The sequence below is a fragment of the Amblyomma americanum genome, chromosome 5, assembly GCF_052857255.1.
Source record: "Amblyomma americanum isolate KBUSLIRL-KWMA chromosome 5, ASM5285725v1, whole genome shotgun sequence".
Classification (NCBI taxonomy): Eukaryota; Metazoa; Arthropoda; class Arachnida; order Ixodida; family Ixodidae; genus Amblyomma; species Amblyomma americanum.
The window spans coordinates 47,650,904-47,675,266 of NC_135501.1; the positions used below are offsets into that span (position 1 = coordinate 47,650,904).

Genomic DNA, 24,363 nt, shown 5'->3' on the forward strand with positions numbered 1-24,363 from the left:
CTTACGCCGAGCCGTGCCGTGGTTCGTGCTGCTGCTGTTCGTGTGCTGTTTGTGTCTGATTTCAAAATCGTTCCTTCAAACTTCCGTTTGGATTTCGTGCTTATTGTAGCTTGCGCCGCGTTTCAGCAATGCAGCCGTTCTTTTACTTTGTGAAAAAGTGACCACGCCGAGAAGCATGGAGCCGTTTCATATTGACAACACGTTCGACTTCAACCATAGCAGCCGCGAAGCAAGAGAAGAAAGCGGTCACTGGAATGTGTCGAGTCTTCGTTTCCAGGTGAGACCCATAGTGTAGCGCAAAAGTGCGTGCAATTTGCGACCGCGAAAATGCACGAGCGGGCGCAAAGGCGAGAAGAACCGGAAGGGAGGAGGCTCTGTCAGCTCTGTCTTGTTCGTTTCCCTTCGGCATTGCGCGTGAGTCACTGGTTGTTTCCGCGGCAGCGAAGTGCACTCACCGAATCATCAACCTGCTGGTCTGTCAGTGTTCACAGTGTATGCGTTGCGACGTGAGCGCCGAGATGTATGCATAGATGCGTTTGCTGAATGGCAGGCACGCGTAGGAGTCCTAAATGGAAATGTGACAATTGTGTACCACCCAGCAAGGCGCGTGACTATGTTTTCGAGCTTTCGTTAAGGTGGTTGCTCGACTTCCTGTTCATTATTCGACGTGGCACGTGATCGTGCACTGCCTGCACGCGTGTTTTTGACGCCACTATCGGCCCGTTGCGGAATGCCGATAGCGTGCGCCGCTCGGTCTGTTTAGCGTTATGTTATTCGCTACGCGTATGTGCGTCTTTCTAGTGATCTGATGTGGTATCTTAAGGTTATAACACACCTCTACGAGCCGATTACACCAGCTGTCAAGCTCAGAGTGAGAGGGGTGTGACGCGTCAAGGCATGCAAGCGACTGAGTGAATTGAGCGACGCGTCACTGCGATACCCCAACAAACAGGGAGCTGCCTGCTCGATCACTTTTGTAACATTGGTAACGTTGCCTGTAGCTGTAAAGTTCTTTTAGTTGCAGGCGGCCGTGAATAAAAATCATTGCTAAACGTTGACGAAGAAGTAGCCCTAGAAAAAGAGCGCTTTGTAGCCTTTTCAAATTAAGTGGTTTTGAATAACCTACGTTGTACAGGGCTTATCATAAAACCTAGTGTGGCAAGTGGCGTTATGTATTTGAATTTTGGCTGTTTAAACATTATTTTGTGGTTGTGTGAAATGCCAGCAATACAAATAATCATCAGAAAGTGCCAGGCATTGTGGGTGCAAATTACACACCTGGAAATTATGACGTTATGCAGGTGAAGTGCCTTTTCTTCAGTAGTGAAGAGGTCTGAAAAGAGCTTCATAGGAGAGGTTGTCTCCACTGTCCAGATTTGGGGCTGTTCTTGCCTGTGCCCATTCAGCACACATTGCAGAGCACAAGTATGTGTCGAGTTTTCTAAGATCTCTTTTTTTCACCTCTGCATTGAGATCAGTGTGTTGCAATGTCTGCTTTGGACCAGAACGTTGACGGCATGTATTGGCATTTCCCTATTCAAAATAACGTGTGTATCTCTTCTCAATAGGTCATCATCAGATAGTGCCAGTTTCAGGCTCAGAAAGAAGCAGTGCTTTAATACAGGGGGGGGGGGGGGGGGTCTCGGCTGGCCTCGGAACCCTTACAAAACTAACGAGGAATCTTAGACTCCCCGTACTATAATGTAGGGAGTGTATGAATCTGAAGCAAGCAACCAATTTTCTTTTTCGTGTTAGTGGTGGTTGGAACATTTCTCCTGTCATTTCTAAAATTTCGTGGTTATTTTTAGCACGAATCATTAACACGTTTTCTGACAACCGAGACGCAAAAAACGCAAAGTTGACAGCACAACACACAGGGTGGAAGAAAAAGAGAAACCCGCACCCTCATTCCACGACTGAGTCCAGAGCTGAGCTACACGGCAATAACGAGCACACTGGCACAGCCTCAGCTCAGCCGCTTTCTATCTCTCCCTCGCTAGTTCCCTCCCCACCTGTTCTCGAGTCACTAGAGACCTCCATGAATGCATCCAGGCTTTAAAAAACACCAATATAAAGTAATGGGCTATAGGGCAGCATTCTAAGGCGATATTACAGCATGGGAACAATGCTTTTGTACTTTTTTCCTCATGTACCCATCTCCCATGGCACTCCTCATAGACAATCATAGAAGAAGGATAACTATGTCAAGCTTCTGCAGTAATGCCGGTGTCACAATGGCACTCCTCATACACTGGTCCAGCAAAGACGTGTTATTTCACTTGGTTAAAAGAATATGAATGGTGTTATATAGTGCAGCTATGAATGCGCTTCAAAGATGAAACATTAATTGGACTTAACAGCTTCTTTTGTAAGCTTTTCTCCTGTGGCCTCTCACTGTATAACAAAAATGAAAACAGCGCTAATTTTTACATAAACAAGTGAAAAATAACAGATAGGACGGGCGGTGTCTTGTCTCGTCTTTCTGCGTTGTTTATGTAAAAATTTGTGCTGTTTTTACTTTTGCTACACAATGTTACGCCAACTATTCCAGCAAGGGGTACCGTTAAACGACCTTTTCACTGTTGTTGCAATGTTTTTATTGCCTTTAGATATGAGTGGAAATTAAGCACCGTCTACGACAAACTGCTTCAGGGTTTGTTGAATTATAGCCTGTGCACAAAAAACCTAAAAGTACTAAATGAAAAAAGGTGAATGTCCACCATAAGTTGTTACCTCGGCGGTTATCTTGGTGAGCCTTGATTTCTTTTTGCCATTTCACTTGCTTGGTGATGACATTGTGCAAGTTCAGTGAATATACTTGCTCTAATACAGTTACAGAAAATTAGGAGCTTGTAGTGACCTGTTTGACTCAGCCTTTCGGCATGCTGCCTGATATCATAGTTAAAGCTTCAATGAAACTGCATATACTATGGACAGCAGATGTTTGCTTGCGTCTTCTTTCAAATGACGCCTTAGATATGAAGGTGCATGTACCACCCCGTGATATTTGCTCTATGACTGGTAAAAAAATTTGTAATTGTCTTTCTCTTTGTTGTTTCAGTATTATCGACCGAACGATGGCTGCGACGCGTAGTTGGTTTTTATTTCATATCAAAAGCATGAAAACTGGCAATATAACTGCTGGTATGGCATTTTTGTCATTCCAGCTTTTGAAACAGGCTGTTCTAGATGTTGTAGTGAATTGAAACAGTATATCAACATTTATATTGTAGCCTTTTCTATGCCCCAGCAGACCTAAAGGCCAACTAGGCATCACAGCCATCATTCCGCTGATAAAGCCTAAACAACATCACAGAAGGAAATGGAATTATGAATTATTTAATGGTAGGGAAATACCACCTGAAGATTCATGTATCCTAATGTATAATGCAGCATTTAAAAAAAAATATGTGTCCAAAATTACGTGTTTATAGTTCTTAAAACTTATTTTTTAGGTGTTGTATATTTCACTCTTCTCAATTTGCAGAGGAAGCAGTGTTTAGTACTGCTTACCTTCTTTTTGTTCTCTTTTCATTCATTGGTTGGGCACTCTTTTCCTGTGTTATTTTGTGCTCTGTAATCGCTTATTTGTTTGTGCACCACATCTGTTCAGTGTTTTTTTGTGGCAGGCCTCATGACAGCTGGCAGCTTTCCTTTCATTCTTGCCTTCTCCTCAGACGGTGCTGATGATACTAGACAAAATATAGTTTACTGAAAGGGTGAATTCTATATTGTACAGCATCATTAAGGTGCCCTCTTTCTTTTTAGCACATGCCATTAAATGTGATGCCTACTGTTGCCAAGAATCTTACATTGACACAAATTTGTTTCACAAGTGTAGGGCAAGCTTTGCTCTAGCAACACTTGTTGCTGGGCTAGTTGGTGCATAGTTCTATGTTAAATCGTTAGCGCAAAATAAGATATTCGCAAGAAAGGTGGACAATACAAGCGCGTTGTCTTGTCCACCTTTCTTGTGAATGTCTCTTATTTTGCGCTAAAGTTTTTGCATATAACTATGCTTTGCTCTCGTGTAGAGTTTGTGCATTTACAGTGTATAGTTTGTACATGGTCTCTTGGTTACTGACACATTGGCCTCATTGGCTGAATTTTGTATCATTATGAGGGTTAGAGTTTGTTTTTCTCACTGCTGATGAGCGTTACAGGACCTGATTGTGCTTCTTCAACAGTCGTGTCTTTTTTATTGCTTTAGTTAGGATACTGAGGCTCTAATGACCGAGCATCTAGGACCAAAATACCAGAATAACTTCATGCCGTTTGTCAGCTTTCTTTATGATCTGCATAGCTGTTCAAGTAGGAAATAAATTCAGGTCTTAGTGGTCCTTCATTTGCTTTTGCTTTTCAGCTTTTATGCCAGATGTCAGATTTTGGAGGATAGTTTGTCACATTCTTCATCATTGAAGTAGGTAGCACAATGTACCAGCCGTGACAATTGGTCATTATAACTAAGCACCCCACCCTCCCTTTATGAGCTCACCAAAGCAGATCTCTGATGGCAACTTTGATGAGTATTGACACCTGAAGTTGTCTTTTTACAAGCATAATGTTGCGGACCACTTTAAAATTTCCTTAAGCTATTGGGTTCAAATCATGTTTTTGCTTGCTGTCAAACTCGCTCAACGGCACATTAATTGTGAAAATTAGTATAACACTTGGAAAAGGCAGCCAGGTCCTTCATTGAATGTGAGTGGTGCACAACAGAATCCTGCTCCTGCAGCAAATCAAGCGGGTCATATGGGAGGTTGTGTTATAAAGTAATGAAGCATGGAAATGAAAAGGTTGATGCACAATTATTACCATTTTGTCGCCCTTGACCAATTTCTGTCTTTAAGGCACTGTACTAAAAAAAAACTGAAGTTCACCGGAGCCGCTGGATACCTTTTTGTGAAAAAAAGGCATACTGACTATGCTCATCACAATTTGATGATTGTGCAAAATTTCAAATTGACCATTTTACTACTTCTTTATCAACACGTACTCTCTAGTGTCACATAAGGCGTAATGACAGAACTTGTCTCTAATTTTTCTTTGCACTTCAGTTTTGTTTCTATTTATATTTTGTATTTCTTAGCATGAACACCTCAGGCCATGCACTCCAGTATTACTTTGTATAAGGAAACATTGGCAAGTCCAGCGTCTCTTTGTGTGAGCCCCTCGTTGAAGACTATTCTAAGGCACTAAGTTGTTTGCCTTGGACTATATCAAGAGCTCATGCGCTTCTAGCTCAAAAAATGTTAAGTAATGTTTCCTTCAATTTTGACTACAAGAAATTTTCTAACTAGGCAGCTTGTTGAGGACACATTAGATTTATTGCAGGTCAACCGGCATTAGTGCCTTTCCTGACAGGGGCATGAGCAAGAACTGAAATTAGAAAATTGCTCTTAGCAGTCAGTGCAAAGCCGCTGCGGTAGCTGAGTGGTTATGGCCCTCGGCTGCTGGCCCGAAAGACGCGGATTCGATCCCGGCCGCGGCGGTCGAATTTCGATGAAGGCGAAATTCTTGAGGCCCGCATACTGTGTGATGTCAGTGCACTCTCAAGAACCCCAGGTGGTCGAAATTTCTCGAGCCCTTCATTACAGTGTATCTCATAGCCTCAGTCGCTTTGGGACGTTAAACCCATATAAACCAATCCATAAACCGAACCAGTCACTTCGTGTTGATTTAAACACTGGCAGTGCTCCTACTATTTTTATTTTCCGTATTTGCTACCACAAATACTGATCTGAAATTTTAAAGGATAGTCAATTTGTTCAATAATTGTGTCATTAAAGTTGCATATTCTAAATGTCAAAGCAAGCATTTGCCTTTTGTACTTCACACTGCTATCAGAACTCAGCACAATTTCATGGCACCATCAATATCAAGGTGTAGTCTTGTGTTGGTAATAAACGAAATGATTTTTTACTTTCTTGCTTCAACAGGCGGTAAAACATACTGCTGCTGTGAAGCGTACAAATACAATTATTATCATATTCCTGGCTGCAAATATGGCTAAGAATTTTTATACGCGTGTTCTTTTTCCTGCAGATGTATCTGAATTCAAGGTAGAGAAGGCAATGTATGAAACCATGAAGGGAATCCCAAAGCATGGAGTATTTCACAAGAGGACAGCCATTATCACCTTGTCAACAGAACCCTTTGTACTATGCAGTTCCAGTGGCAAGTGCTCAGGAGGTGACAGCGGAAGGCAAGGAAAAGGTTCTCCACAAGGCTAAGTATAGGGGGCTGGGATAGTCGGTTCTGGGCAGAATTATGAGACATCATTCCAGCGCACAAAAAATATGTCAGGTGTCCGTGCTGTCGATCCTCTTCGTTCGTGCGTTTTTGTGCGCTGGAGTGATGTTTTATAATTGACTGAAGTGAAAAATTTATGCACTGATAGGTAATTGCTAGCTTTAGCTGGATTTATCTCAAAGGCATATACTCACTCGTTCAGTGCATGTGAGAATTACGACTCAGGTTTGTTAGTGGTTTGTAATATGAAAGCGCCAAGAAAGGATTATGCCAAACATACAAGACGACCAAATAATTGTAGATGTTTTCTTCATGTGAAAGTTTATTTACAGGAGGTTAATTGATGGCTGCAGTTAGCTCGTGTGAGGACAAAAGCAGCTTAAAAGTCTAGGCTCTATGTGCAGTGCGGCAATGCATGATCAGTGAAATTACTCATAATGAACAACTTTATGTGAATACTTCTCATGCCATGGAAACAGAAGACGGACGGTACTTCGCTGTCATTTGTCGTGAAGCTTGGATTTTAGGTACTGCGGCTTAAGTGATGCTGATTCAGTATAGGCATTCGTGGGTGCCGCCACAATTGCCATCGTCCATGAACCCTTTGGTTGTCTCTACTTAACGAAAATTTGTATAAGTTGTCGCCATCACTGAAAGCATTTTGCATGAAAATAAGCGTGAATTGAATGGTAGCTGGCCTATTTAGCTGTAAGATACCATGATTTAAGTGAATGTCCATCATGTAGCCCATAATGAGCCCCTGTTTGTTTATCCTTACCTTTTCTGCTCTCTTCTCTAGCTATTATGCATACAGTTTTGCAAGTCACGTTCTAACTTCGGCTACTTCAGTTTACATGTAAAAAAAATTTGTCTACTTTTTTACTCAAGCATAGGTGTGCTTGAGCTCTCTTTCGCTAGTTTTCCTGCATGCTTTGCAAAAATAGTTTGTAGCATTAGACGTGGCAAAGCATATCTTAGCCACTTTTTCACACTTATCAGGGACGGCCCAATGGGGCCTGTAGAGATGGCTCGAAGCGGTTGCAATATTTTGTTGCATACATGTTGGGCGGAATCATGCGACTTTGACTTGTGTGTTATGTAAATGTGTAGCACTAAACATTGCTACTTTCGAAAAGGCGCTGGTCTGCCATAAGATGTCGGCGAAGCTTAAAGAACCTCGCTAGGTCCAAACTAATTTGGAGCCCTGCACTACAGTATCCTGAAGCCGTTATTGTTTTCTGCCTTGCTGTGAGAAGCGGCTCTTGCAAGTGATCTGCCTGCTTAGAACCTGTGAACCGGTTATGCTCATTCACTTATCTCGTAATTAACTCGGACATTTTTTATAACTGGAACCCTAACGCGTGGATGCACCAAAAAAAGTACATCTCACTAGAAGACAGGGCGTGCTGGGCGCCATAGTGTGCAATGCACAGTACGCAGAATCTAGTGTGGGTTTTTTATGTGTGCAAGTGTCTGCACGTACTGTGCAGTGAACTGCACCAGAGGTTCAGGATGGGCATAGCAAGCTATACCTAGACAAAACATGTGCGCCCAGGCAGGTTTGGTTTCAATACATTCAGCAGGAAAAATGATCTGGCAGCTATCTTTTGCACATCTGTTGGTGTTTTACCAGTGCAAGAGTTCATTTCATCTTGTTTAAGGTTTCCTTTCGAATCACTAACATTCGAGTCTTTTCATTTTTTATGTGGCATTGAGCTGAAAATTGATTTCAGCAGTCGGCTTTTCATGCTTAGCTGCCATTTTTTGGGAGAAATGAAGAGGAATAGTCTTCTAAATAGATGCAGCCAGCCATGCAGTGCTTTACAGTTCTGCACCCTGTGCGCATAAAAAGTATCACTACATGGATTTTGTCACCCTGAAATATACTTGCATCCAATATTTTTTTCAGTCGAACTACATCTTATCTACTTTTTGTGCCCATCTTTATGGGCATCTTGTAATCATTTCTCTAATTCCTTAATTGCTCTTATTTTTTGTTTTCTGCAGCAGTAGAATTTTCATATCAATTTATTGCTCTAGGTTACCAAGTATTAATATCTCTCAGCCTGGTAATGAATCAAAGTACCGGAGATGGTAGAGTCCTGTTGATTGTCCCATAAAGCCTGACTTTGTGTTAGAAGGTCTGTCATGCTCAATATTAGCTGGAAAGCCCCAAATATGCTAGGAATTCAGATTATGATGTAGGCGTACCCATCTGTGTTGTAAGTATATGCAGTTAGCTATGAATACAAAAAAACTCTTAACGCAATAATTCACATTCTCATTCACACAGCATAATGATGAACAGGGGCAAGGGAGGAGGCACCTCGAAGTGTTTTTCGGTGTCTTCCCCCTTGTCCGTGTTCAAGGTTGCACTGTACGAATGAAAGTGTGAAATACTAGCTCATCCAGACACTGATTTCAAGCAAATTAATGCAACTGGGGCGCTTTATGTGAGTAACATTGATTTACTTTAAAGCAGAAGACAGTTGATTTACTGCAGAGGCATAGCAAGTCGTATTGAATGTGTAGTGTATGTTTGCACCACTGAGTTAAATTTAATATCAGTATTTGCTGTTGGTCTTTGCACTGTGATTATTATAGTGTATTTCACACAAATTCGTGATTTCGTTCTGTTGTTCTTCAGGCATTGTGGCTACACAGCTGGATTCAAGCTGCTATCAGGGAAATTCAGCCTATTCGACTTTGTCAGAAAAGATGCACGCTATGATGCTATGGGCCTCTATCTTGGCTACTCTGCCAATTTGGTCTACGAATGAAGCTAAGGATCCTTTTGTGCAAATGCGAACATTTTTTTTTCTTTACGATACGTGCTTGCTCTTCGTCTCCGGCAAAAACAGAAATGATGTTGCTATGTGCATGCTCCAGTGTACAGTCATGTGAAAAATTATGACATTGCGAGCGTGTGCCACACTATGCCTAAATGCGTGCAGGTGCCATCTGATAAAATGCTCGTGCCATCAAGGCCGGCGCAGCGAGATTGATGGACGTTAGTGCACCTGTCTCGCCATTTGGCTTGCGTTCGCTGGGATCTCAATTTTTATCACGATAGTATGTCCAAACTCACAGCATATCAATGAAGACTTTCTATGGTACACCTTCTTCTGTGGTTGTAGGGAAGGATGAAAGTGGGAAGACACGGGCTTGTCTACTGGAGGGCTAGCCTCCACGCCCACTGCCGGCGTGTCATAGGAGGAGGAGAAGAGGAGGGGGAAAAAAGATTGAAAGAGGAGAGGGTAGGCGCGCAGCCACAGTGATCATGTCAGATGACATGTGCTGTCCCCTGTGGCCTATAGGCGGCCGGAGAGGCAGGTGGCCTCCAGGAAGGATAGGAGGTGCCGGAAGACCTTGGCAGGATGGTGACCGCCGGGGAAGAGAAGGTGGTCCACTGAGGTGCAGGGGAGGCCCATGAAGCGGTAGCCCGCCTCCATGATATTCCTAGCGGACACAAAGGCAGGGCAATCACACAGTATGTGCTGGGTTGTCTCTTCTGGGTAATTGCAGAGGGAGCACCCAGGGGTGTCGGAGAGGCCAATGCGGAAGAGGCGGGAGCCGCTGTTGGCGCAGCCTACCCTGAGCCTCAGGAGGAGGCTGTGCTACTTACAATGCAGGCCAAGATTTGGAAAAGGGTGTGGGGGATGGGCGTTAGCCACCCTGGGATCCGCAGCGACCTCCTGATGTAGGCGCACAGCAGCAGTGTTTCACCTCGTCCGAGAGCCAGGTAGGGAGAGGTGGACCTCGTTGAGGTGTCCATGGTCCGGGCGAGGAGAGAGGGGGAAGGACTCGGGCTGTCCCCCAAATGATCATCGAAGTACTGGGCCACCTGACCCATTTTGGAGTTGGGCCTGGTGAGAAGGCGGTCCAAGGCGGGGCGCTCATCGGGCGCGTTGTGGAGGCGCTCTATGTGGCGGAGGGAGGTGTGCCTGGAGAGGAGCTCCAAGGGCCATGAACCTGCTTCTACCAGGGTGGCAGCCACAGGAGAGGAGCGAGGGAGTCCCAGGCATAGTCGTATGGCCGCCCGCAGTTTACGCTTGATAGCCAAGTGTTGGGCCACAGTGAGCCGGACGAGGGGTAGAGCGTAGTGAACTGCGGGACGGCCATGCCTTGGTAAAGCTGGAGTCCCAGCCTGGGGGTGATTCCATTGCCCTTGGCTAACAGGGACCGTATAGCCCCCTGAATCCTGGAGGACTGGGCCAGGAAGGGGCGCACTGCCGTGTTCCAAGTGAGCCGGACATCGATGAGCAGACCCAGATATTTCACTTGGCGGCTCAAGGCGAGGTCGCGGTCTCCAACGTGGAGGAAGGTGCGGCCAGGGCGGGTGCCAACCCTGGTGTTAAGGAGCATCGCCTGTGTTTTGGAGGGAGAGATGCTGAGGCCTGCACGCTCCAGGAAGGCGGCGAGAGCATTGATAGGCCGCTGCACGCTTAATGGTGTGGACCCTGTACACCAACCACACCAAATCGAATGGTACACCGACCACACCAGGAAACACTAAACTAAAGCACACCAGAGCCGGTATCAGACAACCGGGTCACAGCACAGAACGCCAGACCAGAACACACTAAAGCACACCACACTACTGCCACATCAGGACCCGTGTCTGAAAATCCTGGTAGGGTCGGAACACAAGACACGGTCACACCAGAACCCGTGTCTAAAAAGCCAGTTTGGGGTAAACACCTGAAACGTGCAAGTGTTTTTTTCGACTGGGTATATGACATTTTTTTTCAATTGTGCCTATGAACTACTGGCAACGAATTGATTCCTTTTAATATAATTTTGATGCATAGTGTTTTGTTAAGCTGTAGTTTAATTTCAGCCCTCTGCATATGGTGAGTCCACTTGAGATTAAATTGGGACTTCGAAATTGCCTCGTGTTGCGTTTGGAATTGTAGACCTGAAAGCTTCATTTTGTACAAGTTTAGTTTAATGAGGAATTGTTGTAGATAATATCTAAACTACTACAAGTAATTAGCACAAGCATTAGCCTTGATATTCACAGTGGCAGCTGATGGTTATATGCTTACATTCCTCATGCAGCTACAGACTAAAATTTTGTCATGGTTCAAGGTGGCCTTAAAATAATGGCTTCACTTTTTCCCCTTATCTTATTCTTTGGGAACGATATGCCATTGAATCATGCATAAAAGGAAGTTAATATGATGAAGCAAAGATGGGCTTTTAGAAGACAACAGAGAATTTAGTTATCGTTAGGCTGAATCACACCACTGTGATCATAGGTCCGTTTGAGTCCTCTGTATGATCCTGTTCTACATGCTTCTGATTTTGGTTGACTTGCACATTCCTCTAAGAGAGAGTTTTTTTAAAGATTCATTGCATGGTTCTGATGGCATAGTTTGCTTTATATAATCTATATAATCTATTTCAGATCAAAAAGCTAACACTCATTGGGGTGAGACAGCTGATGAGGCTACAAAACGTATTATGAAGACTGCAGTGAAGTCTCCTGTTGCCCTCAGGGACACATTGGAAGGGCGGGGCAAAAAAAGAGCATTTAAGAACCTACGGCTGCACAGCTCAATTTTTGGTGAGTACATATCAATCTTCTGTAGGTTATAGACACTTTGGGAACACACCATTTAATTGCAGGAAAAAGGTACTTTCAATCGACTTGCTGTGGGTTTCAGCACTTCTTTCATCAATTATTGAGCAGACATCCAAATTTAAAGGACTATAGGTACGAAATTTTTGCTTGTGCGTTTTCTTCTTTCAAACCATGCGTTAGACATTCTATACAAGTACGACCACTAAATAATTTATATTTGAATTTCATTGTGGTTTTATTTAGGGCTAAGATGCACAAGCCTAAAGTTCTTTCCGGGCAAGCGTATCTGAGCACAATTCTTGGCAGTTTGTGTCAACCTATCTTCGCAAACATTTGTCGTCACATCGCCTAAAGGATGCGTATATCGTACCTAATTCTGAGGCCGTAGCTGATTTTCTCCGTAATGAGAGCCGGGCACTATGTGATGGTTTTAGCGTAGATGCGGAAGATTTGTGTTATTCTCTTTCACACTTTGAACTAATCAAGTGTGTTCAGCATTGTATTAAGGATGACAACGATGAATGCGTGTTCCCAAATGAGTGTGGAATCACACAGGATACTTTCTTTAACTCTTACCTTACTACCTGAGTAACACGTTTGTTTAGTGGGATGGTCGACTTTATATGCAAAAATCGGGTGTGTGCACAAGTGCCAAGGTAGCTCCCATTCTCAGTAACATTTATCTAAGCCGGGTTGATATTAAAGTTGAGGCTGATCTAGCCGGTTATTGCATGCGCATTTTCCGTTATGTGGATGATTACCTGGTGCTGGCTAGGTCCGTGAATCCCGAATTTGTGTCAAATGTTCTTGATGTTTTTGCACGTAATGCGTCGGGGCGGAGGTTCACACATGAAGTCCCTCAAGAAACAGCCTTGCAATTTGATTTAAAATTGTCTTTCGAACCCAACCATGTTTGTTTGCAGTATTCCCCTATGAGTGAAAAGCCCCTTTTGAATTATAGGTCCTTTCATTCAAAGCTTGTAAAAAGTAGCATCGTTACGGGATCCTTAGGCATGGCAGTAAAGAAATCTTATCATAAAATGATGCCCAGTCTCTTAGCCCAGGCAGACAGATGTAGGGAAGCTGGATGCCTAGACTCAGTTCTCGTTTCAAGTGCAAAGTCCTCCGTGTGCTGAAATTATCTGCAAGTACCTCGAGGCTGGAAAAGGGTTCGGAAGAAGGGAGAAGAAAGGTGCCATATCTCCACACGCTGTCGCATCGGATTAAATGAGTTGGGGGTAAGCGTGGGGTAAAGGTTCTGTTCTCTGGACCTAATAAGCTAGAAAGAGTGGGGGCGGCGGTTCAAAGACGACATGAAGGGCGCAGAAGAAATGCTTGCATCATAAATCATAAAATAGATAGGCTCCCTGTAAGACTGGCATAGTGTATCAAATTCCCAGGTCCTGTGGCCTTACCTACATAGGCCTGACTGGCCGCTGGGTGAGAGTGCGGCTCATGGAGCACACTAATTCTTTAAGAAAGAAAGAAACTAATCTAGCTGAGCATTGTTTCAGGTCCAAATGTACGCCATTTTTTATGATACTGATGTCTTGTTCGTTCATTTCGACCAGCGCAGTAGAGAAGTAGCTGAGGTGTTTCATATTATCACAAAAAATATTCGGTGCGTGAGTATGCCATCTGTTACATTATCACTTCGAGAAATCAATATGGTACACAGTGGGTCGCGGTTCTGCAGATATTTGCGTGCTTTTAAAGCGGTTTTTTTCCTTGTACTAGCACTAGGAGTGTCGTTGACACTGCGCATGTGCGTTTTTTTTCGTGTGTATATATATGACGTGCTTCTTCCTAACAAAATATCTGTAGTAAGTTCAGCGCTGCTTTGTGTGTCTCGTCTCTTGCATGGTCCGTGTGTGTTTGCGCTTTTGAACCACCACTATGCATCAACACCAACTAGCGCAATGGCGCAACTAGCGCCATTTGATTTTCTGGAAAAAAGAAAAATTTTCTTACTAGAAATTTGGTTTCGGCTCGAAGCACAGTCTTCGGGGTGAAACAGGCTATACACAAGTATCGATTAAGTGGATGAGTGGGGCCTTAGTGCTAGCGCACAAGAATAAGGCCAAGCAATAATAGGATAGAAAAAGTTTTACTTGCAAAAGTAGCCTCAGTGATGGAAGATATGCTTCAAAGGCCGAATAGGAAGAAGCACCAGCGCGACCAATCGGCTTTGATCTTTTTTCACCAGTGCCGGCACTATGGTGGCCTGATCGCCTGCGGGTGGCGAGCGGCGGAGGGCACCAAGATTATAGCCTCGACCAAACACAGTTGTCTGCTGGCAATCGCTTGAGATTAATTTTTTATGCTGTTGCAAAGAGTGACAAGTACGCGTATATTTGCTGTGTTATTCTTCCAGATATAAAACATTTTGTACGCAGGTATTTTTACATCTTTCATATGAAGACAAACATTCTAACAATAAAATCAAGTCCTATGAAACGGATATTGGTAGCAAAAGCGCTGACAGAAATCTTCCACCAAGGTATTTATCAATCTCGCCTTTACCATTGATGTGCTTTCTAAAGCGATTAATATTATGCATGGTGAATGTTTGGAATGTGTTAGTAGTTCTTTCTTATACCTACTTATTATTGCCATAGCACATGTCGAGGTTTTATTTTGCTGTTCTAGTGCGACCATAAAGCTTGTTTCGAAGATGGGCGCTGTGTAATCATTTTATTCCTCTGTACGCACAAGAAGACAAGAATACACGGAATTCTTCGTCGGCGATGTCTTCTCGGCAAAGGTGGCGCGTCTTGCTCAGCCGACCATCCTCCTGGCGTACGACATACCGAGTTTGGCTACAGTAAGGTTTGGAATTGCCTCAAAGGCACAGCTCTGCGCCAAAATAAAAGAAACAATGGGTACAATTTACAGGTATGTCCCAAAAAGGGCGTGCAGTCAATGCTAAGAGCAGTGACATAGAAATGATTTAAGCCAAAAGAATTTTCAAGAATAATTCTTAGAATTATTCTTTGGTTCTTACTTCTTCCCAGCAATTTTTAAGATTACTGCATTGTTTTGTAAGCGCTCTTTGGATATATCGTTATTCCTAGCTGCCAACAGAAATAGTGAACATTAATGTGCAGGAATTTATCGATTATTTCAGTAGAGGCTATGCGTTTCACTCAAGGGCTACTCGTGACAAAAGCTGGCAGGCGCAGTCAGAGCTTTCTATGTTGCGTTCTCGCGTTTTCCCATATGGTTATCCTTGAATCACACCCAGTATCAGCTCAACCTGGCTACTGTGCTTGCAACCCAAAGAGCACAGGTCATCGGCCCAATACTGCAACAGAATGGTCCCACCCTAGTCCTTTGTAGGGCCAGCTTTGCCAATACAGTTCCAATGTTGGGTCAATTACTTCTGCTGCTTGGGAAATTGGTCGATCCACTGTATAGGCGCGCACCCTAACTTCTGTACATGCAAATAAATAGCGTTAAGGTTGAATTGTAACATAGTTCCGCCAGCCTTGGCGCTGAGTCGCCAACGTGCGATAGAGGTGAAAGGCGCTGCGTACTGTTTATGCAGTGGTGCCGTGAGAAACGTATGAGCTGACATGGCGCGGCATTAGTGCGCCCAGCACAAAACAGCATCGAGCCGCGATATATTGAAGCGAAAGGTTCAATACGGTAGGTTTTCAAGAGGGGAGCGTCAATGGAGTCACGTGAGAGGTGTCACTTGGTGTCACTTGGCAGATCGTGACCTACTGACGTCATCACAATCTGCCCATCGTGGCACGTGGCAACTGCCCCATCGGGCGTAGGGCACATCATCGATACTTTACAGACAATCCGTTTGGCAGCGTGTGTGGCGTTTGTGCACGTAGCCTTGCAAAGGAATGTTTCGCCTATCATCAGGGTTAACCAAAGTTTAAACCACAGCTAAATCTTTCTGCTGATTTTCATAATTTATTTTCTGCTGCACAAGACGACATGAACACTGAAAGGGGCCAAGAAGAAAAGCCATTTCATTACGGCTTGAAAAAATCTTCGTCCTGTTGGCATTGACAGCAAGCAGCAGCAAAGAAGAAAAAAGATAACACTTTCGCAAATGACGCAGAGAGAAGGGCTCAGAGTAGAATTCAACAAATTCTCAAACGAATGCTTGCCTAGTGCAGCAGTGGCAGAGTGTTTTAAGACAATTGTTCTCTTATGAAACGTGTTTTGTGCATTGAAAACATAAGAACCAATTAAAAATACAACGCCTCCAGGTCCTGTATATTTAGTTTTTAAGCATCTTTCTGCTTTCAGGGATACATTTAGCAGTCGAGGCATGTCTTTTCCAAGCATATGAAATCCGCAATTTGTACCATATGTTGACACATTTCAACGGTCAGTCTTTCTAGTATTCTAGGCCACATTGCATAAGGATTCTAAGTTCGATATATCAAGTAATAGCGTGTTTTGTTTGATAATCCTGATTAAGTATTCTCGCAGAAATTCATGTTCGCACATATTGTTTACAGAAATAATCTAGAGCTTTTTCAATAATTCTGCTACAGTGAAAAGTGGGCGCAAACTAATCACTCGTAAAATATTTTGCATTCTTAAGAGCCCATGAAAATGCTTTCTGTCGCTGTCTCCCACTGAGTAAGAATTACTCATTTAGGATGAACATAAGGCTAGTAAACAGCTATCTTTGCAGAGGTTGGAGAAACGTGACAATTTGGATGAAGTATAAGGTTATCGAAAGTAATTTCTGCAAAATGTAATTTATATCGCCGCGAATATTTGCAGTATTTCTTCGTTTTTCAAAACTGCTGCCACACCAATTTATCGCTTTGTTTGCGACGCAAAACGCGAACAGATTTATTTCGCTTGATCGCAGCCAGGCAAAGCTGATTCTACGGTGTTCCCGAATGTTCTAGTAACTTTGCACGCTTTATCTCGAAAGTTCGCTATCAGCTTTAAATTGACCACGGAAGACAACGGCGGGGATTCTGTTCGACGACTGCCGAGCCCGCTTGTCGCTTCGAAGCCGACGAGTGATTCAGTCCATTGTGGGCACAAGACAGCCCAATAAACACTTTTCTTTTATAAGACCTTTTGTCCGTCTTCATCACTCCTTCGACGGCCGTCACCACTACGTGACATAGGGTGGAGCTGATAGGTAGCCTTCCATGTTCCGGACGCCCTCTTCAAGTCGGGACTCCAGCCCCCTGCGCTTAGCAACGGAGGACGAGCCAGCAATTGACCGAGCCAGCCGACATCACCAGAGAGAACAGCCTCGGTTCGGGACCCTGCCTCACCGCACCAGACAGCGAAAGCACGCCGCTACGAGCACCACTACCTCGCCAAAGATGTCGACACCGATCATACTGCAGCAGCCGCGGGCGCCACCAACTTTCAGTGGAGCCGCAGGCGAAGACACCGAGTAATTGTTGGACCAATATGAACGCGTGGCACCTTTCAACAATTGGGAAGATGCGGCGAAACTCCGGCACGTCTTTATAGCACTGGAGGGCTCAGCACGCACGTGGTAAATAACCACGAGTCTTCCCAAACGACGTATGAGCTATTCAAGAAGGAACTCTTGAAGATAATTGCCAGTGTCGTGAAGAAAGAGAGCCAAACTACACCTCGAGTCCAGGATCCAGCTTCCGAATGAGCCCGCCCGCTGTTATGTGGAAGACATGAAGCGCCTCTTTTGCCGCGCCGACCTCGAGATGACCAAGGAAAAGAAAGTTCAGTTTTTAATGCGCGGCGTAAAAGAACAACTGTTTGGCAGCCTCGTCCGCCAGCCGCCAGAAACAGTAGAGGAATTCATGCAAAAAGCCTGCACGATTGAGAAGACCCTCGACGTCCGAGCTCCGCAGTACAACCGCCCTTCCTCTGCCTGTGCAATCCGTTCGGACACGCCGGCCACCACCAGCGACAGCTTGCGGGATGTTATCGGCGAAATCATCCGAGAGGAGCTACGCCGATTACTGCCATCCTCCCCACAGCCACAAGCAGCGACTCTGATGGACGTGGTAAGGGAAGAAGTGCAACAGGCACTTGGCACCTCGACGGCCACAAAACCCCAGGCCATGACTTACGCAGCTGCTGTAAGGACTGCTCAGCCCCAACGACAACCCCCACGTCCTCCCCGAGATGAGCCACTTGTTCCGCAACGCCGCCTTCCAACCCCCGCCCGCCCAGCCTATGACCGACGTCAAGCCCCAGGAAATGCGATGCCTGGAGGATTTCCGACAACCGGCCGTTGTGCTTCCATAGCGGTGAGGCGGGCCATATTCTTCTTCACTGCCCGTACCGACGTATCGATCTTCGAGAATTTGCCGTTAACGCCCTACGACCACGCTTCGGACAAGGTCCGCAGGAAATCGACGAGTACCTGCGTCGAGAGGAGTACACGCCGAACCGCGTTTCGCGCTCACCATCGCCGTCAACCTCGCGCTTTGCGTCGCCACGCCGCAGCTACGAAGCCGCGGTACGAGGAAGGTCTCCCAGCCCCGTAGGGGAAACTAAAGGCAGCAACCTCTGGAGGTGAGGTTGCTCTCGAGCGAAACGCTGAAGATCCTCCACCGACCACGCCCCATGAAGACGCTGCATCCGCGACGCCGCATGAAGAACCTACTCTCGCTGCACCGACGACGCACAAAATGACAACCCCAACCACGACGCAAACTACCCTCAAAACGACGACGCCACCCAGAAAAGCTTCGACCACACGCCACACCCGCGATTCGCATACGCGACGAAGCCGTGACCTGACGCCGAGAGCGACATGACATGCAAGAACTAGGACCTCCGGCTTAGAAGTGACTATTGACGGCCAGAATGTTACCGCTATAGTCGACACAGGATCCGATTACTCGGTGATGAACGGAACATTCGCTGCGCATCTGAGAAAAGTCACAACGGCTTGGGACGGCCCAAAACTTCCCACTGCAGGGGGCCACCTCATTACGCCATCAGGACGATGCACAGCACGAGTGACTGTCAAATGACATACCTATCCTGCGACCTTTGTTGTGCTACCGCAATGCTCCCGCGAAGTGACCTTGGCTACGGATTTCCTTAATGAGCATCAGGCGATCATCGGCCTGCTATCCAATCTGATCACGCTTTCAAAGAACGAAGCCATCGCTTCAAAGGAAACTGGGGAAAATCACGTTGCCCTCAGTGTCCTGGAGGAAGAAGTGAGCATCCCACCCCGATCAAGCGTTATCGTGACCGTAGGCGCCACGAAATCTATTAACTCTGAAGCCATCATCGAGGGGAACATGCAGTTGCTTCTATACCGAGGAATCAGCACCACAAGAGGCATCGCACATTTCCGCAGTGGCCAGGCCGAAGTTCTGCTGACTAACTTCAGCGAAGAATACCTTCACATGAACAGAGGAACGAGGATTGCTTTCTTCGACAAAATATCTGATGTACGAGACCCCTTCGCCCTCTCCCACCCCTCGAAAGAAGATTCCCCTGGCCAAGAGAACTCGCCCACTTTCGACATTAACACTGTACTGCACCGGAACAGACATGACCAGATCCGCAATCTGCTTCAAAGCTACAATGAGTGTTTTTCGACATCGCCGAAGGTGCGACAAACGCCAATTGCCAAGCATCGCATTATAACGGACCAACACGTCCGACCTCTCCGTCAAAGCCCCTACCGTGTGTCACCGCGAGAACGACAAGCCATCCGGGACCAAGTCGAAGAAACGCTTCGCGACGACGTCAACCAGCCTTCAAAGAGCCCATGGGCGGCACCGGTTGTTCTAGTGAGAAAGAAAGACGGCGCACTTCGATTCTGCGTGGATTACCGCCGCTTGAAGAAAATAACAAAGAAGGACGTCTACCCCCTCCCCCGCATCGACGACACACTGGACCGGCTCTGCAACGGAAAAATATTTCTCATCGATGGACCTCAAGGGCGGCTGCTGGTAAAATTAAGGTCGACGAAAAAGATCGCGAGAAGACAGCATTCATCACTCCGGATAGGCTGTTTGAGTTCAAGGTGATGCCATTTGGTCTCTGTTCCGCACCAGCGACGTTTCAGCGAGTAATGGATACAGTGCTGGCAGGCCTGAAGTGGCAAATTTCTCTTGTATATTTAGATGACGTCGTTGTCTTCGCCTCGAACTTTGAAGAGCACGTCAAAAGACTTCGAACAGTACTAGATGCAATCAAGTCGTCTGGCCTAACATTGAAAGCAGAGAAATGCCACTTTGCCTACGAAGAGCTACTGTTTCTAGGCCACATCGTTAGCAAGGAGGGAGTACGCCCAGGCCCGCAGAAAACAGCTGCTATTGAACAGTTTCCACCGCCGGCCGATAAGAAAGCAGTGCGCAGATTTCTCGGACTGTGCGCATAATACCGACGATTTGTGAAAAACTTTTCGCGCATCGCCGAGCCCCTGACCCAACTGACGAAGGCAGGCGTGCCGTTTAAATGGAAAGCGCCGCAAGCAGAAGCCTTCAAGGAACTTCAGCGTCGTTTACAGTCCCTACCGATCCTTGCCCACTTTGATGAAAACGCCGATACTGAAGTTCATACCGACGCAAGCAGCGTGGGCCTAGGCGCCGTCCGCTTTCAAAAAAGCGACAGGCTGGAGAAAGTCATCGCATACGCTAGCCGTTCCCTTTCCAAGGCCCACACTAACTATTCGGCAACGGAGAAGGTGTGCCTTGCCATTATCTGGGCTATGTCGAAATTCCGCACCTACCTCTACGGACGACCGTTCAAGGTGGTCAGCGGCCACCTCGCGGCGTGCTGGCTGGCCGATTTGAAGGACCCCTCTGGCCGACTCGCTCGATGGAGTCTACGTCTCCAGGAGTTTTACATAACCGTCGTTTACAAGTCCGGACGCGAGCACTCTGAAACCGATTGCCTCTCACGAGCCCCTGTAGATAACACCGCCACCGGACGATGATGAGGACGCCTACCTGGGACCCATCAGCCCCAGCTCTTTCGCTTAGCAGCAACGCTCGGACACCGACCTAAAAGGCTTCACCGAGTACCTGTAAGGCAAGGTTTATTCGCCCCCAACATCATTCAAGCGAGGACTGTCTTTCTTCTGTGGGCAGAAAGGTTCTTGTGAAGAACTTTACAGCGAGCAAAACAACCTACCTCCTTTGTTGTACCTGCTTGTCTCCGCGAAGAAGTTCTACAGGCTTCACACGACGAGCCGACATCTGGACATCTCGGGTTTAATCGCACCCTCCGCTGCAGTCAAGACAAGTATTACTGGCCCCGACTGTCTGCCGATGTCGCACACTATGCGAAAACCTGCCGAGATTGTCAGCGACGAAAGACCCTTCCCACACGACCAGCAGGATTTCTGAACCCCATTGAACCTCCCTCTAGGCCCTTTCAACAGATCGGCATAGACTTGCTTGGCCCTTTTCCAACGTTATCATCTGGAAATAAGTGGATCATCATAGCGACCGACTAGCTGACCCGCTACGCCGAGGCGAAAGCTCTAACCGAACGGAACAGCAGCAGAAGTCGCCAAATTTTTCGTGGAGTGCATTCTAATTCGACACGGCGCCCCCGATGTGCTCATCACGGACAGAGGAACAGCATTCACGGCGGAACTAACGCCAGCTATCCTGCATTGCAATCAATCCAGCCACCGGAGTACAACTGCATACCATCCCCAGACCAACGGACTGACCCAGCGCCTGAAAAAAACCATCGCCGATATGCTCGCCATGTATGTCAATGCCGAACACAAAACCTGGGATGTCATCCTGCTTTACGTAGTCCCCGCCTACAACACCGCAGTGCAGGAGACCAGAGACGCCTTTTAGGCTCGTCCATGGCAGGGAGGCCACGACCACGCTACACGCCATGCTGCCCAACGTTACAGAAGAAGAGAACGTCGACGTTGCCGCCTACCTTCAACGCGCAGAAGCAGCTCGAAGGCTTGCCCGATTACGGATCAAAGATCAGGAGCGGTCCGACGCCAGACGCTACAACCTACGAAGACGCAACGTGGAATACAAGCCAGGAGGCCAAGTCTGGGTGCGGACGCCCATTCGCCGCCGTGGATTGAGTGAAAAACTTTTGCGCCGCTATTTCGGCCCGTACAAGGCTCTTCGTCGGCTAGTTGCACTGAATTATGAAGTCATCCCCGACGCAATGACTGCATCCCAGCGACGCCGGGTACGACCAGAAGTTGTCCATGTAGTCCGTCTGAATCCATATTATGCGCGCTAAAGGCCGCTGCGTTTCTATGTTCTATTTTCGCAAGATACGTTTTTTTTTTTTCTTACCAGTCGCATTATTTGTTTTAATGCATCGGGTCGATGCTTCTTTGAGATGCGAGTAATGCCGCGAATATAAGCAGTATTCGTTCGTTTTTCAAATCTGCCGCCACAGCACTTTATCGCTTTGTTTGCGACGCAAGACACGACTATATTTATCTCGATTGATCGCAGCTAGGCAAACCTGATTCTACGTTGTTCCGGAATGTTCTAGTAACTTTGCACGCTTTATCTCGAAAGTTTGCTATCAGCTTTAAGTTGAGGACGACCGACGGCGGCGGGCATTCTGTTCGACGTCCGCCGAGCACGCTTGTCGCTTCGCTGCCGCCGAGTGATTCAGTCCATCTTGGATGCAGGTCAGTCCAATAAACAGTTTTCATTTAGAAGACCCTTTTGTCCGTCTTCATCGCTGCTTCGACTGCTGTCACCATTATGTGACAATATGGTCGTCCCACTGCAACGTCTTAGAGAATTACATACCCAATACGTTGATGCTTTTACCCAACTCAATCTTTGTGGATTTAACAGAAACGTTATGTCCAGAAGTTAGCTGCTTACCCTTGGGATAGAAAACAACCGCTTTTGTTTTTTAAGATTAATATAAAGATGACAACTGTTAGATCAAGCTCCTAAGATTAAGACTCTTTTTGCTGTAAGGAATGCTTCAGGACAGGACGAAAACACAAATAGCTTGTGTCGTCTACGTATATAATGTACCGTTTTTCGTTTGAGAAACAAACTATGTCATTTATGTATAAGTCAAATAGCAACGAACTAAGAATTTTTCCTTGTGGGATGCCTGAGACATGCTTTCTGATTAGATACTAGGTCAATTACTTAATAATAATATTAATAATAATTGGTTTTGGAAAGAAAGGAAATGGCGCAGTATCTGTCTCATATATCGTTGGACACCTGAACCGCGCTGTAAGGGAAGGGTAAAGGAGGAAGTGAAAGAAGAAAGGAAGAGAGAGGTGCCGTAGTGGAGGGCTCCGGAATAATTTCTACCACCTGGGGATCTTTAACGTGCACTGACATCGCACAGCACACGGGTGCCTTAGCGTTTTTCCTCCATAAATGACGAATTGCTTTTTGTGACAAATGCAACTGATTAACGTAGTAAGGGCGTGTCCCTAAATAACTCAACGGCTTAATTTATCAAAAAGAATACAACGAATAAAGTGGTCGAAAGCATGGGTTAAGTCAACAAATAGAGCGAGAACTTAGTTGTTTTGCTCAAAATTTTACACAACATATTCGTTTTGGTGAAGAAGTACTAAGTCTCTGAAACGATCCATACTGTGATTTAGTGATAACGGTAATATTTTTTGCAAAGACGAGAAAGCTGTTCGAAGAGGACTTTTGCCAAACCTTAAAAAAACGCAGGAAGTACTGATATGGAACAGTAGTTCGAGACACTTCGGCTATCACTCTTTTTTGTACAGCGAGGTCATTTATTCCAGTTCCATGGCTGATGGGTAAAGTGCCGTAGATAAAGATTGAATCTGTACGTTACTCTCGGAGTTGTAATATGAAGGTTGTATTTTACCGCTCTAACATGCACATCATCGGCGTCAAACCTATGCGAATTCCTCAAACATGAAAACATAGAACTTCTACAACGTCGGTTGGTTCTAAAAGTAATGTATTGCATTAACTGGGTCTAGAATGGTGTTTTGTGATGAGCTTGCGATTACATTTCTCTCTATAAAAATTCTCTAATAGCACAAACTATTGAATCACCTTTCAACGTTTCCATGCGAATAATTGCACCTGCGGAGACATTTTTCTGCGCACGTAAGATAACAACGCTCATTTTACTCTAGAATTCATTTGTACGACCTGAACACATAGTAAAGTGACGAAAATAGGCGTCTCTGTACTTTTTGATTCCTTATTTAGAAAATTACGGAAACGCTAGAGAGCAATAAAGTCCGCTTCATCAAGCTATTACACGATTTTTTTGAAAAGCCGATACTTTTTAATAATCTTCCCGAAGTTCACGGGTCATTCCAGTTTTTAATGTTGTTTATTTTTTTTTCGTTTTTCGAACGTCCTTGATGAATGATATGCTTGCTATAAATGGATAAAAAACGACCCATAAGCTCTTCGTAGGCTCCATTTGAATTAGTGGTAATGGGAATGTACCCTCAGCTTACAGTTTTTAATTCCCGACGAAAAGAGTTGACGTACTTCTGTGAAGTAAGCTGAGAAATTGTGGCATCGTACTCATATGCAATAATATGGTTAGTGTCAGCCTTACAGCTTATTGCCATGTGATCACTAATGAAAGTA

General features: G+C 45.5%; 2 long non-coding RNA genes across 3 annotated transcripts in view; one reads left to right on the top strand and one right to left on the bottom strand.

Moving 5' to 3' along the window:
* Window positions 1–14,518, top strand: LOC144132414 (uncharacterized). Of its 2 annotated transcripts, XR_013314804.1 has the most exons (4): window positions 1–277; window positions 1,302–1,425; window positions 6,046–11,821; window positions 14,046–14,518. It is a non-coding gene; the product is annotated as an uncharacterized LOC144132414 (long non-coding RNA). The 2 variants fall into 2 exon arrangements; XR_013314803.1 differs by lacking the exon at window positions 14,046–14,518 and having other exon boundaries at window positions 6,046–14,028.
* LOC144132415 (uncharacterized) overlaps window positions 14,045–24,363 on the bottom strand; it is a 19,104-nt gene continuing 8,785 nt past the window's right edge. The window contains exon 2 of the long non-coding RNA XR_013314805.1: window positions 14,045–14,695. This is a non-coding gene — a long non-coding RNA (uncharacterized LOC144132415). The remainder of the gene's footprint in view (window positions 14,696–24,363) is intronic.